At 41.6% G+C, this 17,489-nt stretch overlaps 1 pseudogene; it reads left to right on the plus strand.

Annotated features, from left to right (window-relative positions):
• LOC115068597 overlaps nucleotides 1-12,797 on the plus strand; it is a 45,699-nt pseudogene extending 32,902 nt beyond the window's left edge.
• Nucleotides 12,798-17,489: the final 4,692 nt, after the last annotated feature.

Raw genomic sequence — 17,489 nt, forward strand, 5'->3', positions numbered from 1 at the left:
GCCTGGTCTACATACCAAGTTCCAGGACAGCTGGGGCAACAGGAAGACCCTGTCTCAATAAAAGACCCTCCACAAAAAAACTTCTTAATCAGTTTAATGAAGTTTTTTATTGTTTGCTAAGACATTTAGCAGGAATTAGTGTTAAATTTTATCATATGCTTTTGGTACTTTTAATGCTGACAAAATTTTCTCTAACCTATATATAGTATGAGATTACTTTTCAGTGCTTCAATGGCCATTGCTTTTGTATGATAGACCCTTTTTGGTCAAAATTAATTAATTCTGGAATGTATTTGGTAATGTGCCTACATTATTATTTATATTCATTAGTGAAATTTATACATGCACATATATATGATGTGTGTGGGCATTGATTTTGTCTGGTTTGGGCATCAGGATTATGCCAATTTTATAAAACAAGTGGACAATTTTTATCTTTCCAGATCTAAATTTAGCCTTTAAGTAACTGACCTTAAAGTTCTGATAGTGCTTTAAGCTCATATTTGCCTGGTGGTGTTGTTTTGGAGAGGTCAGGCTTTGATTAACTTCCAGTTTTCTATAGTCATTTAAAAACTTTAAGGCCAGGTGTGGTGGTGCACGCTTTTAGTCCCAGCACTTGGGAGGCAGAGGCAGGCGGATCTTTGTGAGTTCAAGGCCAGCCTGGTCTACATAGTGAGCTCAGGTCAGCTGGGGCTACAGGGAGACCCTGTCTCAAAAAAACAAACAACAACAACAAAAAAAAAACTTTATGGCCTGTGCCATCTTCAGTCAGTATTTGTAATTTGAGTAGAAGAGGATATCAGGGGATTGGAGAGATGGCCAGGACCCAGGTTTGAATCCCAGCACCCACATGGCAGCTAACAACCATCAGTAACTCCAGTTCCAAGGAAATCTGATGCCCTCTTCTGACCTCCATGGGCATAGTATGATACAGGTGCACTTACGTACATGTAGGCAAGACATTCATATACATAAAATAAAAGTAATAAATAAAATATTAAAAAGGATATCAGAATATATAAAGAATGCCTCCTGGGCTGGGGATGTGCTGCTCAGTGATAGAGTACTTGCCTAGCAGGCTCAAGGCCCTGGGTTCCATCCATAGCCCTGCAAGAAAACTCTCCCCAGTCCCACCTAGTTTAAACAAAATATGAGTGGAGGCATTCTTTTTTCTCTTTTCTTTTTTTGTGGTGCTGGGGATGCAACCCAGTTCCTTTTGCAAGTGCTGGAGTCACACACCCTTAATAATATAATCTGATTTTATTAGTTTGTAACAGTCCTTCTTATCTTTATTCAAATATCGCTGAGAAGTCAGAAGTAATTTTACCAAACTCAATATCATTGCTTTTCTCTACGGAAAAGAAAAGGAGGAATAGAGATGTACATCCCACAACTTTTTACATATATTGGTTCCTTTGGTATTTATTCATATATGTTTTATGACCCCAGTTTTTATTTCTTCTTTAACATAAATTACTTAGTGCAAATTGAAAAATATTTATAGTTTCTAAGGGCATAGCTCCTTTTTAACTAGGCTTTGGTTGTTTATGTCTACTTTCATTGTGTGTTATAAAAAAATGGACCTAACATGATATTGACTTTTTGGAACTTAGTATTTTCTTTGAGCCATAATACACTCTCTATTTTAGTAACTACCTCAATAACTGAAAAAAATGCAGTTTCAATTTGTTGAATCTGTTATTCTACAAAAGTTTTTTGAGTTAGATTCGCCATATTGTAATGTATTTTAGGTCACTCAATTTGTCAGTATATAAGCACATGTATAAGATAGCAACTAGGAATCACTCATTATTTAAGCAAACATTTATCAAGGACCCTATAAAGTGCCAGGCCCTGTATTGGGGGATGAGGATATGGCAGTGAATGAAGCAAAGACCATCTTCTCATGAAACTTCCTTCTGGTTGGAGGAGAGAGTAAATAAAATAACAAATTATAGGTAATGTTTCAGCTGGGCATGGTGGTGCACTCTTTTAATCCCAGCACTCAGGAGGCAGAGGCAGGTGGATACATAGTGAGTTCCAGGTCAGCTGGGGCTACAGGGAGACCCTGTCTCAAAAAGACCAAAAAAAAAAAAAAAAGAAGAAGAAAGAAAGAAAGAAAGAAAGAAAGAAAGAAAAAGAAAAAGTGGCCCAGTGTGGTGGGACATGCTTGTAATCCTAGCACAGGGTTGGGGGAATAGAGGCAGGAGGCTCAGAAGTTCAAGGTCATCCTCAGCTACGTAAGGAGTTCAAAGCTAGCTTTAGAAATTCAATCCATATTTCATCTAGTATGTCTTTTGTTGTTGTTTCCTTAACATGCTGGGGATTGAACCCAGGGGCTTGGGATGCTAGATTAGTATTCTAACATTGAGCTCCTTCCCTAGCTTGTAAATATGACCTCTAAAAATTGTTTATTCTTAGCATTAAAGGCAGACTTTTTTGTCTGAAGATATAATACCTTAGGTTTTTGAAATTTTTCTTCCCTTTTATCTTCTATAAAATTGTTTTTATTGGGGCCGGAGAGATAGCTCAGTCATTAAGAGTGCTTATTGTTCATGCAGAGGACCCAGGTTTTATTTTCAGCACCCATGTCAAGATGTCAAGTGGCTCACCAGTGGCCATAATACCCAATTCTTGCCTCCTCAGGTAATTGCACATATGTGGTACACGTTAACTCATGCAGGTACAAACACATACACATGAACACCAAATTTTAAAATCCTTAAAAAATATTTTATTGGCATATACTAATTATACAAAACAATGTGTTTCATGTTGACATTTTCATACATGTACATAATGTGTTTCTATCATGTTCACATGCACACACACACACATCCATTACTGTCTCTTGTCAGCTTCTCAATTCTGCTAGTCCCCTTCCTTTTCCCAAGTAGCCCCCCCTTCTACTTTCATGTTTCGGGGGGCAATTAATTTCATTAGTATTGTTTACATGAGTATATGTGAGTGGTTGTTTATAGGCATATAGGCACCTTACTAGTAGGTACATCTCTGAGGAAAGTGCCTCTTCCTCTCATATCAACTTTTAACTATCTATAAATGTTCAAGGAGAGGCGAGGCCCATTAAGTCCCTCCTCTTCTATAACAGGGAGCTGATGGGCCCAATCTTGTGCAGGTAATTACAGCTACTGTGAGTTCCGGGGTACAACAGCCATGTCATGCCCAGAAGACAGTGTTCCACAGCTCTCCCATCCCTTTTCTCCAGCTCTTATGTTCTTTCTGCCCCCTTTTCTGTGATGTTGCTTGAGCCTTGGATGTTTCATTATTCAGTTATGAGTTTCAGCATTCACCTCTGACCAGTGCAAAGAGAAGCTTCTCTGACCACAGCTGACAGCAGCACTCTTCTATGGGCATGAACATAGTTATTTAGAAGGCAATTTGATGGACACATCAAGGACATTTAGTAAAGCAACAATAGTAGTTCCTCACTAGGCCCCATGACCTTCCCAGACACAGAGTTTTTTTGGGTTTACAGTATCAGACATGCATTACCTCCTGACGGGGGCATCAGATCCAATCACAAAGTTACCCCCATAATAGAGTTGCTACTACTGTACCAGTCGATTCATCTTGCCAGCTGCTTGGTATTGTCATACACAGGCCCACTGCTGAGTAAGATTGTTGGTGACAATTCTCCACAAGCAGTCTGCATAGCACCTTCTAGCACTGTGAGGGCTAGCCAACAGGGAGGAAGCTTCCAGTGGAGATCCAGCTTGATTTCTCCCTTCCTAGGAACATAGGGAGGGTGCCCATCCCTGGCACTGGGATTTTCATTTAATGACCTATAAGCTTCTGGGAGCAACTTTATCCATCTGCAGAGAGTACCTCTGTTCAAATACTTTGTAAATTCTAGTTTTTGAATATTTTTATCAAGTATCAGCTTTTCTTATGGTTTTTTCATATATCATTAGTTTGTGCTGACCCTCCTCCCATCTCCCTGCTTCTTTCTCCCCTTCTACTTTTGTGTCACATGGCCCAAAATAATATTCTTCCCCTCTCATGGCAAATATAATTTCCTTTTTCTTAACAGCTAAATAAAATTCCACTGTATATATGTACAAAATTTCCTTTATTTCATTTGTTCATTTGCGGTTGGACATCTGAACTGATTCCATTTCCTGGCTATTGTGAATAGAGCAGCAATAAACATGAATGTGCAAGTATCTCTATGGTAGGATATAAAGCCCACTGGATATATGTCCAGGAGTGCTATATCTGGATCGTAAGGTAGTTCTGTTTTCATTTTTCTGAGAAACCTCCATGTAGATTTCCATAGTGGCTGCACTAGTTCACAATCTAACCAACAGTGAATAAGGGTTCCCCTTTCCCTACATCTTTGCCAGCATTTGTTATGTATTTTCTTGATGATAGCCATTCTGAATGGGGTTAGATGGAATCTTAAAGTAGTTTTAATTTTCATTTCTCTAATGGCTAAGGATGTCAAACACTTCTTTAAAAATATTAATGGTAACATATGGCAGAAGTGTTTTGGTTTCTTGCTTCTGCTCTGTTGGCTGTCAGTGCTGAGCACCAAGGCGGGGGGGTGGTCATGGCTTCTCCAGCTGCCATTGATGCTGCTGCCCTGGGTATGGCCTTTTCTCTAGCTTTTCTGACAGCCATTCTTCAGCTTTCCCCGGTTTGTTCTGTTGAGACGCTGACTTCCCATGCTTGAACGTCCCATTTTTAAAAATTTAGATCAGATAACATCTTTAAACTTTGTTATTAATGAGATATTTATGTTTTGTGAACAGAGGAACCATCTCCAGTTCCACAGAAATGTGATTCAGTGATAGTCTTTATCTTACTTCTAGTTTAGTAATATTTTAGTAACACGCCCTCTTCCAGATAAAATAAACCATAAGTACAAATTAATATATAACCATAATCACCATAATTGTTTATTTGAATATTTTAGCTAGGTTTGATGGTAAACAGTTGTCATTTCAGAACTTGGGAAGCTGAGGTGAGAAGGTCCCAAATTTGAGGGCAGCCTGGACTATATAGCAAGAATTTGCATAAACAAATAAAATAAATGAATAAATAAATATCTGAGTTTTATGTAAATAAAATAATTAAATGTTATTTTTACCAGGATAGAAATAGATTATTCTACTAACTCAGATCATTCCTGCTTTTTTATTAGTATATGTTAACTATACAAAATAGTGTGTTTCATTATGACATTTTCATATGGTCATATAAGGTACTTTGATTATATTTACCCTCCCTATTATTTATACCAATCTCCCTTCCCACTGATTCCCTTCCTATTCCCTTATAGTCTTTCTTCTTTTGTGTATTTATTATTTTAGATTCTACATATGAGGGAAAACATGTGATACTAGTCTTTCTGAGTCTAGTTTACTTCACTTAACATGATAATCTCCAGGTTCATTGATTTCCCTTTGTTTTTCTTAATGGTTGAATAATATCCCATTGTGTATATATATTACATTTTCTTCACCTGTTCATTCACTGATGGGCATCGTTTTCTGCAGTTTAAATTACCTGAGGTCAACTGTGGTCCAAAAATGCTAAATGGAAATTTCCAGAAACAAACAGTTCACGAGTTTTAATTGTCTACAATTTCTGAATGGCGATCTGGCTTCCTCCTATGCATGATACTAATTTGTCTAATATGTCTTGCTGTTTGTGTGATCAGATCAATTTTTGTGTAATCATGGTGCTTGCTTTCAATAAACCTGGGGTTTTTAAAAATTAAATTAATGTTTTAATCAGTGTGTGTGTTACATGAACATGTGTGTGGGGAGAGGGTGCAGACCCTTGTGTGCATGTCTGTGTCCACTGAACCCCTAAGATCTTCCTGCCTCTATCCCCTGATGCTGGGGTCACAGGTGCACAAAGCCATGCCCAGCTTTCTATATGAGTGTTGAGGATTCAAACTCAGATCCTTAGGCTTGCACAGCAAGCACTCCTACCTACTGGGCCATCCACCCAGCCCAAATCTGTATTTTATTTAATAATGGCCCTGAACTGGATATGCCAAAGAGAAGCTGTAGAGCAGTTTCTTTCAGTAAAAAGGTGAAAGTTTTCAGGTTAAGGAAAGAAGAAAATCATATACTAAGGTTGCTAAGATCTATGCGGTGTTGTTAACATCATGCTGTGGCTAATTAGAAATTAAATTTTATCACAGGTATGTAATTGTTTTCTGTAGCTAACACAGTATATGTAAAGTTTTGTCCTACTTATGTTTACAGGCATCCACTGGAGTTGTGGAACATATCCCTACAGATAAAGAGCACTACTAGAGGGGTAGAGCATACCCAATATTTTACAGAGTTGAGAGCACAAATTAGAACATTGATTTTTTTTCCTGACAGCAGGTGGTAAGGAAGAATACTTCCTAAAGTCAGTTCAGTGGGTGGAAACTCTGTAAGCATTCAGTTAAAAAGAATAGAATAGAATTGAAGAGAAAACATTAGAATATATCACAAATAGATCAGAAGGAATTTGAGAAACGTTTATCTGGATTTATTTTTTTTTAAGTACATGAATGTATTAAGCTGGAGAACAAAATAAATGTTTTCTAAAGTTTTCATGGTCATAAATGTTTGAAGCTGGCATTGGTGGCACACTTGTAAGGGGCAGGAGGACCTTTGTAAGTGTGATGCTAGCCTGGTTTATATAATGAGTTCTAGGTCAGCCAAACCTGGCAAGATTTCATGCATTCTGGCACATATCCAAATGTCGCTCAGTTTGAGTCCATCCACAGGAGCCTAGTCAACCTATTTAGATCACTCCCTTGAAGAAAACCAACTCTCTCTACCAGTCATCATCATCGCTGGGTAGGACACCTTTATTAAACTTCTGCCACCCAAAGCTCAGGGACCACTGCAGAAGAGGGGGCAGAAAGACTGTAAGAGCCAAGAGTGTTGAATGACCACAAGAAAACACAGTTTTCCAGATGACTGAGAAGTTGCTTATATGAACTTACATCAATGGTGACATCATGCATAAGACCCATGCAAGCTCAAACCAGACAAAAACCCAGCATAGAAATGGGGAAATGGGTAAGAAGCCCCAACCTTAGCTGAGGAACTATTTGCTTATTTTTTAAAAATCTGTGCTTGTTGAAAGTTCTGAGTTGGTGGCTACTAGAGTGCCCTGTCAGAGATTTCCCAGAGGCAATAAGAAAACCCAGGAAACTGACTGTTGCATTTTCTTCAAGCCCAAAACCCTAGGGCATATGCTTTCTTTCAACATTTCAGGGTCTTCCTATGCTTGTTTGCTCTGTTTAGGGTTCCCTTGGAGAAAGCTCTGAGAGGAATAGGCACTTTATCAGTCCAACATGACCAGAACCACAAATGTCCCACATTTCTTTTTAGTGCAGGAGAAGTGTTTCAAACTGTGTCTTAAAATTTAGACAAAGAAAAGTCAGTGATATGTCTTAGCAGATAGTAGCACCTGCTGTCAAGCCCGATAACCTGAATTCATCCTCTGTGACCCACATGGCAGGAGAGAACTGACTCCCGAAAATTGTCCTCTGACCTCTACATGTGCAATAAAAAAATAAAGAAAGAAAAGATTAATAAATTTGTCTGCAGTAAAAGCATTTTGAATGTAAGATAACAAACCTGTAGAAAAAGATTGACATACGTATGATAGACAAAAGTCTAATCAGTAAAGAAATCTTAGTAATTAAAAAAAAAACACTAAAGTGTCAGCATGGTAGTACACACCTTTAATCCCAGTACTCAGGAGGCAGAAGCAGGTGGATCACTGTGAGTTCAAGGCCAGTCTGGTCTACATAGAGAATTCCAGACCAATCAGAGTTATATAGTGAGACCCTATCTAAAAAGAGAGAGAGAGAGAGAGAGAGAGAGAGAGAGAGAGAAAGAAAGAAAGAAAGAAAGAAAGAAAGAAAGAAAGAAAGAAAGAAAAGAAAAACAACCTAAAAATCTTGATAGGAAAAATAGGCAAAAGGCAAAAGAAAATGAGAAAGAACACTGCTCACTCATTTTCAATCACAATAATTAAGTGACTAGTAAAATTGCATTGTTGCCATTTTACACAAATCAGATGAGGCAAAACCCCAAATCTGGCAAAACACTGTTGCCAAGCCTGGGGAGAAACAACTATTTTCATTGGGCAATATCTAACAGATTTACTTTCACCTGTTGACCCAGCAATCCCACACTTGAGAATTTACCTGGAAGGTATGCATTTATATTATAAAATAGCAAATGTATGATACTATTTTTTGAGGCATTCTTTAAATAGCAAAAAGAGAATTGAATAAATTTAAGTCATAGACTCATAATGAAGCACTGGATAGATGTAGAACAAGAATAAGTAAATGGCTGTGTACTGTAAAACTATTTCATTATGATTACTTCATATATGCAGTGTTGTGCCTTTTTATATGAAAATATGGAAATAAAAATATGCACATGCAGTCGGTATTGTTTCCTAGAAATTACTGGAAAAGCAACCACAAACTACTAGAAATAGTTTATTGTTTGGAAGGGGTTGTCTGAGGAAGAGAGTATAACATTTGCAGAGAAGTTTCTGAGTATACCTTTTTGCAGTTTTGACATAAAAATATGTAAATGTTCAACACCTAAAAAACAAATAAAAGACAAACAAAATTCTAAAACTGAATAAACAAATGAACCTAACTGTATATCAAAGGTAACCAAATTACACTGAGAAAGGAATTATTTTAAAAAAAAGTTAACAGTGTACAAACTGTACAGAATTCAAAAAGAAGTGATCTAAATTTTTTTCTGATATTTATTTTTATGTTATTTGTGTTTCTGTGTGTGTATATACCACATTTGAGTGCAGTTCCCAAGGAGGCCAGAAGAGAGTATCAGTCCCCTGGAGCTAACAATTATCTGTAACTCCAGTTCCAGGGAATCTGACACCCTCTTCTGACCTCCTTGGGCATTGCACAACAGGGGTGCACTACATGCAGGTAATATACTTTATACATATAAATTTTTTTTTTAATTTTAGAAAGATATGTTTGATTCAAGATAGGTGACATAACTTGTACAAAATAAAGGTGTGAGACTAATCGTTCACAAAGCAATATTGAGATGAATTGGGGAGATGACTCAGTAGGTGTTTGCTATGCAAGCAAGAGGACTTGAGTTCAAATTCCCCGGTACTCACATGAAAACTGGGCATAGCCACACCTGCCTGTAACCCCAGGGTTGGGAACCACTGACAGGCACAGTCCAGGAGCTCACCAGCCTAGCTGGAACTGTAAACTTCAGTTTCAGTGAGAAATCTCAAAAAGTAACATGGAGAGTGATAGAGGAAGATGTTAGCTTTGGATGGGGCGTGGTGGTTCAAGGGAACATTGAGACAAATTACAGGGGAATAAGAAGTCTATAAAGAGTTACTAAAGCCATGGACAGGCAGACAACATGGCAAGTGGCTCTGAGGAGAGTTCAGGTTCTAACACCAGAGAGAGAAAGCATGACTGGTGCGTTGTCTTTTTTTTTTTTTTTTAAGCAAGAAGTCATCTGGTTTTATTTAGAAGCTGTTGGTTACTTGACAAAAGGCATTCATGGTACAAAATTACAGTAGTTTAGTTCATCATACAATACAAACCATCAGTCTTTACAATTCATTACAGAGTCTTTGGATTTTTAAATCTCTTATTTAATATGCGTCAAATCACTATAATCCTGGAATCACTATCACTTCATGTGAACTCATATTTACCTAGTCCATCCACACACATTGTTTCCAGGCTCTCCCAATACCATGAGTATCCACAGCCCACCAGGAAGGCACCACAGACATAAAGTGATGCTTTGGGTAGTATCTAGGGCTGGAAGCACAGGCTGGACACTGGCCCCAGGGAAGGCACTTGAGAAGGCCCTGTGGTCTTGGTCCTGAGGTGGCCCAGGGCTCAAGGAAGCTTTGGATTACCCTCCATGTGCAGCACACAGCACAGGCACCCTCAGCAGGCAGGGCAAGTCTACACCAAAAGACAGAGCCTCTTCTTACATCTTTTAATGATGGGGGAAGAGCCAGCAGTCAGGCTTTCTGATTCCTAGGCAGGAGGCAGGAAAGCATGTGGGAACAGGATATGTGTGGTGCCAATAGCGCCAATACCTTAATATCAGGACCTTTGGTTGTTAATTCAATTTCTAAAGTGAGAAATTCTGTCTGCACCATTGCAGTAGGATGCCTGTCAGGATCTGTGAGAGGAGAGAGCTGCTGGAAAGCAGCAGCTAGATCCAAACATTACGTTCTTACAGAAGACACTCCTCCTCTGACATCCACACCTCTGTGCATGTGTGTGAGCATTCAGCACACACCCATGTGCATATATGACACCATGTACACGTACACATGCATATACACATGAAAGAAAAAGAAGGCAATAATAGCATGCTTTTAAAATCACTAAAATAGGAAGCTTTTTTTTTCCTTTCATGGCCCCTCAGTCTCTCAATTTTTCATGTTTTTATTGCCATTTTGAGATAAGAAAACCAGCTGCCTGTGCTTTGGCCATTTCAGCCTTATCGCTTCTGCCTGTGTAAATACACTGCTTGAGACTCCCCTCGCATAGCCCCTAGTCACATAGGCTAGTGACCCAGTGAACGGCCCCTGGTCACATAGCCTAGAGACTCCCGTGCACGGCCTGCAGTCATGTAGACTGAAATTTAACCCGCCAATGACAGAACAGTTCTGGGATGATGTTAAACTGCCTATAGATGTTCTATGTATCTGTAGTTCGGAGCTCAGGTTTTGGAACTTACTCTCCTGAGCCCATGCCAGCATGAATAAAATCTGATTCTCCACTCCGCCTCTGGTACTTGTATCTAGTATACTGAATTCCTGGTAACATCTTGGTTGAGATTATAAAGTCTAACTGGGCCCTAACCTGCAATTACATGATGACCTCATACAGCTAACCTGTGGTGCTAGCTCCTAGGGTCCAGTTCAGAATTTGATATTGATCTACTTACTGCTAAGAGGCATCTAATTCCCTGCTCAAGTCCAGTCACTAGACAGACTGACTAGGCTCCAGTGGATGAATTTGCACTAAAGGACATCTGGGTAAAATGCTTCACTGGATAAGATTTAACATGTGTGGCAGAATACATGAGGTCTGATGGGGGGTTGGGGGAGCATGGGGGGGCTAAATTTGATTAAGAACTGTTGTACGGCTGGGCGTGGTAGCACACACCTTTAATCCCAGCCCTTGGGAGGCAGAGGCAGGCAAATCTTTGTGAGTGAGTTCGAGGCCAGCCTGGTCTACATAGTGAGTTCCAGGCCAGCTGTGGCTACAGGGAGACCCTCTCTCAAAAAGACAAAAACAAGGGGCTGGAGAGACGGCTCAGCAGTTAAGAACACTGACTGTTCTTGCAGAAGACCTAGGTTGGAGTCCCAGCACCCACATGGCAGTTAACAAGTGTCTGTAACTCCAGTTCCAGGGGACCTGACAGCCTCTTCTGTCCTCCTTCTGACATACGTGTGCTTACCTATATGCAGGCATAATACTTTTGTCCTCTTTCTGACACGGGTGCACTTACCTACATGCAGGCATAACACTCATACACATAAGATAAAAATAATAAATAAAATGTTTTTTAAAAAGACAAAAACAGAACAGAAAAAACTTATATGAAATGTACAAAAGCTCAATTAAAAAATTGTTTTTAAAGTGGCTTTCAAAATCCTCTGATAAGCTCCAGAACTCCCCTAGTACCCTAGTAGAAATTGCAGCCTGCACTGAGTGCCTGGGAGGACACTATGGTGGCTCATCTGATGGCCACCCACTCCTTCCTGGTTCAGAGTTTCAGCATGGTCACCTTGCTCTGCAGTGACTGGGACTAGGGTAGGGGTGGGGCTCTGGGAGCTGCCCCATGAGGGTGGAGCAGAGGCCAGCCTTGCACTTGGGCCACACCCCTACCACACCCCCACCACACTCACCCCTCCATAGCCATGCCTGTGGTGCCCCAGCTCAGGCTCTGCCAGGCCCCTGATGCCTTGCAGCACCCCTTGAAGCAGACACTGCTGTGCCCCCTCCACGGAGCATGAAGAGACATGGAGCAGCTCAAGGTGGCAGCCCCACTTTGGCACGCTGAAGGTCAGAAGTCTCACCACTGCAGAAATATGAGACAGACAAGGAGTGGGAAAACAAAAAGGGAAAGAGTTCCCTGTCCTGTGGGTGCAGCCTCAAGAAATACCAGTCGCCGTCTGTATCAGTGGGACCACACCTCTCTACTGGCACAGACTTAGAGCCCAGCCCCAAGTCCAAGGCTCAACCATCCTCTCCCTCTACAACCTGGCACAGAGTTGCCTCCCCTGCCCCAGCCCAGGGCCAGGCCATGCCCTGCCTCCAAAGCCACCATCCCCTTCCCCGACTGAGACACCACTGCATCACCTAAGGTGTGGGTTTGGAGGAAGGAGGTGAAGGAGAGTCCCAGTCAGTGTGGATCAGAGCCTGAGGATAAGAACCAGAGTAAAAGCAGAACCAGTGAAGAGAAGCAGCCAGCAGTTCCATCCTCATGAGCATTCTCATCAGTGTCCTCACCCACCCCATCCAGTCTCAGAAGGAACCCACAACAGATACTCCTGCAGACATGGCTGTACTAGCAAACCCATGACCAGCAGCACTACAGACCAAGAAGAAGCTACCAGGCTTCTGGCTGAGAAGTGATGACAGGCTCAGGAACAGCAGGAATGCAAAGAACAGGAGCAGAGACTGCAGGCTAAAAAGGGACAGGAGAATGTGGGCAAAGCAGCTGGCTCATGAGGCGGAGGCCTAGACTGAACAGGAGGCCTGAGGAACCTGAACAAGTGGAATGACACATCCATTCAGCCCAGAGATAGCAAACCACCCTCCAGATACCCCTCTGAGAGAGCAGAGGCTCCCAACATGTAGCACAGGATAGGAATGTCCAGGGAAGACAGCCTGTTTTCTACCAGCCCTTCTCCATCACAGATCAATTGGAAACACCATGCCCGGTTGTACTCTGAGAAAGCCCAGGCTAAGTCCTACAGATGATCTGACACACTTCCCAAGTATGGAAATGAAATCACACTCCTGCAATATGTGGATAATTTACTCCTGGCAAGCAAAATCTTAAAAGACTACAAAAGGATAACAGTAATGTTGTTAAATCTGTTCCAAGAGCTGGATACAGGGATTGATATCCTCAAGAAGGCCCAGATCTAGAAGCCCTGGTGGCCACAGCCCTACTGGCCGAGGAGGTAGACAAACCAACTCTGAGACAATCCATAAATCTCAAGGTCCCATAGGCAGTCATAGTCTTGATGGACTACCACAGGTACCACTGGCTCACCAACCCTCATAGGAACTGATACTGGAGACCTCTATGTGGAAACCCCTGAGCATGCCTGGAAACTGTCCAAACACTAAACCCAGCCACTTTCCTACCTGCTGAACCAGAACCTCTGGATCATGATTGTACTGAAAGAATGGATGAGATATTTGAGTTGCCCAGACCTCACAGATCAGCCTTTACCTTCCCTGGATGAACCCTCTACACTAATGGCAGCAGCTTTCTGTCAAATGGAGTCTCTGGCAACATATGTGGTAGTAACAGAGATAGAATAGAGGGGTCCTTCAGATGGGATGGTCAGTTCAATGGGCAGAACTGTTAGCTCTATTCAGGGCCCTGAATTTAAGCAAGGGACAAAGGGTAAACATTTATATAGACACAAGATGTGCCTTTGTCACCCTCCATGTGCATGGGGCCCTTTGTAAGAATGGCCTTCTCACTACAGGAGGGAAAGCAATAAAAATTCAAACCAAAATCCTACAGTTTGGGACTACCATGGGTGTTGCTGTCATCTACTGCTGAGGACGTCCTAATGAGAAGACTCCATAACCAAAGGGAATCGATGAGCAGATGAGGAAGCAAGGCAGGTAGCAATGATGAAGATGCCACAGATCCCTTCCAAGAAAAATATTAATGGTTTCAGCCCTACCCAAACACCTGAGCTACACACAAGAAGAGGAGGCCTGCGGAAAGCAAAAGAAAGGTACCAAGAGTTCAGATACATGGTGGCTCCTCACCTGGCTCAACCTATATGGTTCATGAGGACCATACTTCATGAGAACACCTATATGTGAAAAACAGCATTAGAGACCCTAATAAATTCATACTACTATGTACCCAGACTTCCCACACTTTGTGGCAATGAAACCTGGAGATGCCAAACCTACATCCACAACTTCACGTAAGGGCCCTCCCAGCCACCAGGAATGCAATGAACTAGACTAAGCCCATTTGAAGATCTGTAAATAGAGTTTATTGAACTACTACCTAGCAAAGGTTATAAATACCTACTTGTCATTGTATATGTTTTCTTTAGCTGGGCAGAGGCATATCCTATCAGGATTAAAAAGGTGAGGGAAATAACTAAGATTTTGATGACTGAAATTTTACTCAAGTATGGAATGTCTACATCAATTGGCACAGACAATGGATTCATCTTCATGTCTGAAATTACACAAGGACTGGCAAGAACCCTCTGAATTAAATAGAACTGACATACATACAGCTTATCAGCCTCAGAGTTCAGGGAAAGTAGCACACATGAAACAGATCCTAAAACAAATCCTAAGTAAATTTTGGCAGGAGACCTGATTGCCTTGGACCTTGATACTTTCTGTGGCTCTCTTACGGGTGAGATGCTCACCACTGAGCAGGAGTCAAGCTCTCACCCTATGAGAGTCTGTACCCCACCCCTCATAGGAGTTCTGGAGACCAGAGGGAACTGGGAAATCCTGGAGATTCATACTCAGCTGCAATTCCTAGACACTAGCATAGCCCATTTACATCAATTGGTGCTAAAGAGACTTCCCTTGCTCATAAGTAACTCAGTACATCCTCAAAAACCAGGATAACTTGTAAGGGTAATGGATTGGCACAAGGCACCCTTCAAACTCCCATGAAGGGACCCTTCTGGATGCTTTGAACCACTCCTAAAGCTCTAAATGCTGCAGGCTGTGGTGGTTGGAATGAGAATGTTCCCCCATAGACTCCAAGTATTTGAACATTTTGTCCCCAGGTGGTGGCACTGTTTGGGGAGGTTTTAGAGGGTACAACTTTGCAGGAGGAAGCATGTCACTGGGGATCAGGGGGCTTTGAGAGTTCTTAAGCCTTGCCAGATTCCAGTCTGTTTCTGTGTTTCCTATGCCTGCTTAAAGATGTGATTGCTTGGCTTTCTGCTCCAGCCACCTCGGCTGTCATGCTTTCCCCAGCCTTATGAACTCTAACCCTCTGGAATCATAAAGTCAAATAAACACTTCCTTTTATAAGTTCACTTGGTCACAGTATTTTATTACAGCCATAGAAAAGTAACTAATATGCAGGTATAGGCTCCATCACTCCTGACTGAAGACTGCTGCCCCACCCAAATATTTAGGCAGATAGACAGTGACCGGGCATCCTGAGAACCCCCTCAAGATCACCTTTCATGCCCACCACCCTGTTTTGACCATAGCAGAAGCTGGTCCATCTATGAATGGCTGTTGCTCAGGGATTCAACTACTGAAAAGGGGAGACAATTGAGTGGCCTATAGCCAGCACCTGAGGACTCTACAGCCCCGATCTAGATGCAAACCCGAAAACCAGCTGGTCAATACATGATGGAAGTCTGAAAAATTCAACAAGGAACACCTAGGAGCTATGGTCATGACATCACCCTATTTCAGTGGGAATAATGATACATATTACTGGCCTTGCTGATGTCTAGCCAACTGGAGCCAATCACAGAGGGTTACACTAGCCATATTCTACACAAGTATAGTGGGTCTATTCAGAGGCATCTTCTGCTTTTTATAATAGCCTGTGCCTAAGCTCTGAGGAAATGGGTTGTAGACACTACCCAACATGCACTTATTGGCAGTACCACCCTCCACTCTTGAAACAAGCAACTTGGTAAATGAGTCAAAGCAAATCCCACATATTGTCTTCATGAAAGACAGACCCATGTAACAGGGCCACAGCCAGAATATTATATTTGCTATCCTATTATTCCTCTTAGTGATCTTGTTCCTACCACTATTCCTCTCCCCACTTCACTCCCTGCTATTGTATTCTCAGATCTGAGGGAATGATGGTGTTTCCACCATGCCCCTGCACCACCATCTATCCCAGTATGCCAAATAGATCTTATAAAGTAGAGGAAGTGTTTTCCTGTTACAGTAGTGGGAGGCTATAATGGTCAGGAGAAATAAAACCTCAGTGCTATTGGAAGTTGCCAGACCAGACCTGCCCTAATGTTTCAAGCCCCACCTGTTGGAGCACTGACCCAAAATATCGGCCCTTACCTAGACCCAAATTGGATAATGCTCATGATTTAGAGTTCATGATCTCTAAATCAGGAAGAGTTCAGGAAGAGTTCTAACCACTTCCTCATTGACATTAGCCTCCAGTTGGCAAAAGACTGCTGTCTTTTCTTCTCCTTTGAAGCTCCACAATATTAGCCACATTGGTACCTCTGGAAAATGTAAGCACAGTGGGGTCCCCTGGATCCCTCTATGTTAAAACTAATATAAGGGCAGCTGAACTATCTCAGAGAGTTCTTATGTGCATTACAAATAAAAGGACTGGAGAAGATGGCTCAGTGGTTGAGAGCACTGGCTGCTCTTGCAGAGGACCCAGGTCCAATCCTCAGTATACACACGGTGCCTAACAACCATTCACAACTCCAGTTCCAGGGGATCCAATGCCCTTTTCTGACCTCTGCAGGCACTGCACAGCATGGGTGCACTTATGCAGGTAATACACTCATACACATAAAATAAAAAATAAAATTTTAAAAATCTAAAAAACAAAAAAAAAGCAAAAGAGGATAAAGCCAGTAGGTGATATGGTCAGAGGGAATGTGACCAAACTCTTGAGGACCAATTCATCTTCCTCCAAGCACAATTTGGTGCTGTCACCACCCAGGCCTGTGGACTTGTACCTTCGCTTTCCTTACTCCCCAGATGGACATAGTTCACACCAACCAACCTCACCATACTGTTAGGAACACATAAACATCAAAGAGAGTCATCCAATTCATACTTCTACTAACTGGTCTAGGGATAACAGCTGAGGTAGGTATAAAAATAGGAGTAATATGAGGAAGAACCCAATACAGGGATGCTTTTGGAAGCCCTTGTCAAGAAAGGGCTTGTCCAATGGACTCTCATATGAACATTTGAAAATTGCCCTATTCTGACTTTTTTCTAGTTCCCTGTCTAGAACTTGTAATGCTAATTACTCTTGCCTTTACTTCTCCTATTCAGGATTCAAGGACATTCTTTTCCCCTTAGAGACAAGAGTTATACAATTTAAGAGTCTTTTAGATAGACCCACTGAAGGGGTATTCCAATTGCCTCACCCTGCCGTCCCTGTTCAGCATGGAAGAAGCCAGAGCAGTCTGAATCCCGATTCTTTATTGGCAATTTGGGTAACCTCTTAAGAGGATGGTGTGGTAGAATAGGAGGTAGGAATTGC

This window comes from Nannospalax galili, unplaced genomic scaffold, assembly GCF_000622305.1.
Source record: "Nannospalax galili isolate Female #2095 unplaced genomic scaffold, S.galili_v1.0 scaffold129, whole genome shotgun sequence".
Taxonomy (NCBI): Eukaryota; Metazoa; Chordata; class Mammalia; order Rodentia; family Spalacidae; genus Nannospalax; species Nannospalax galili.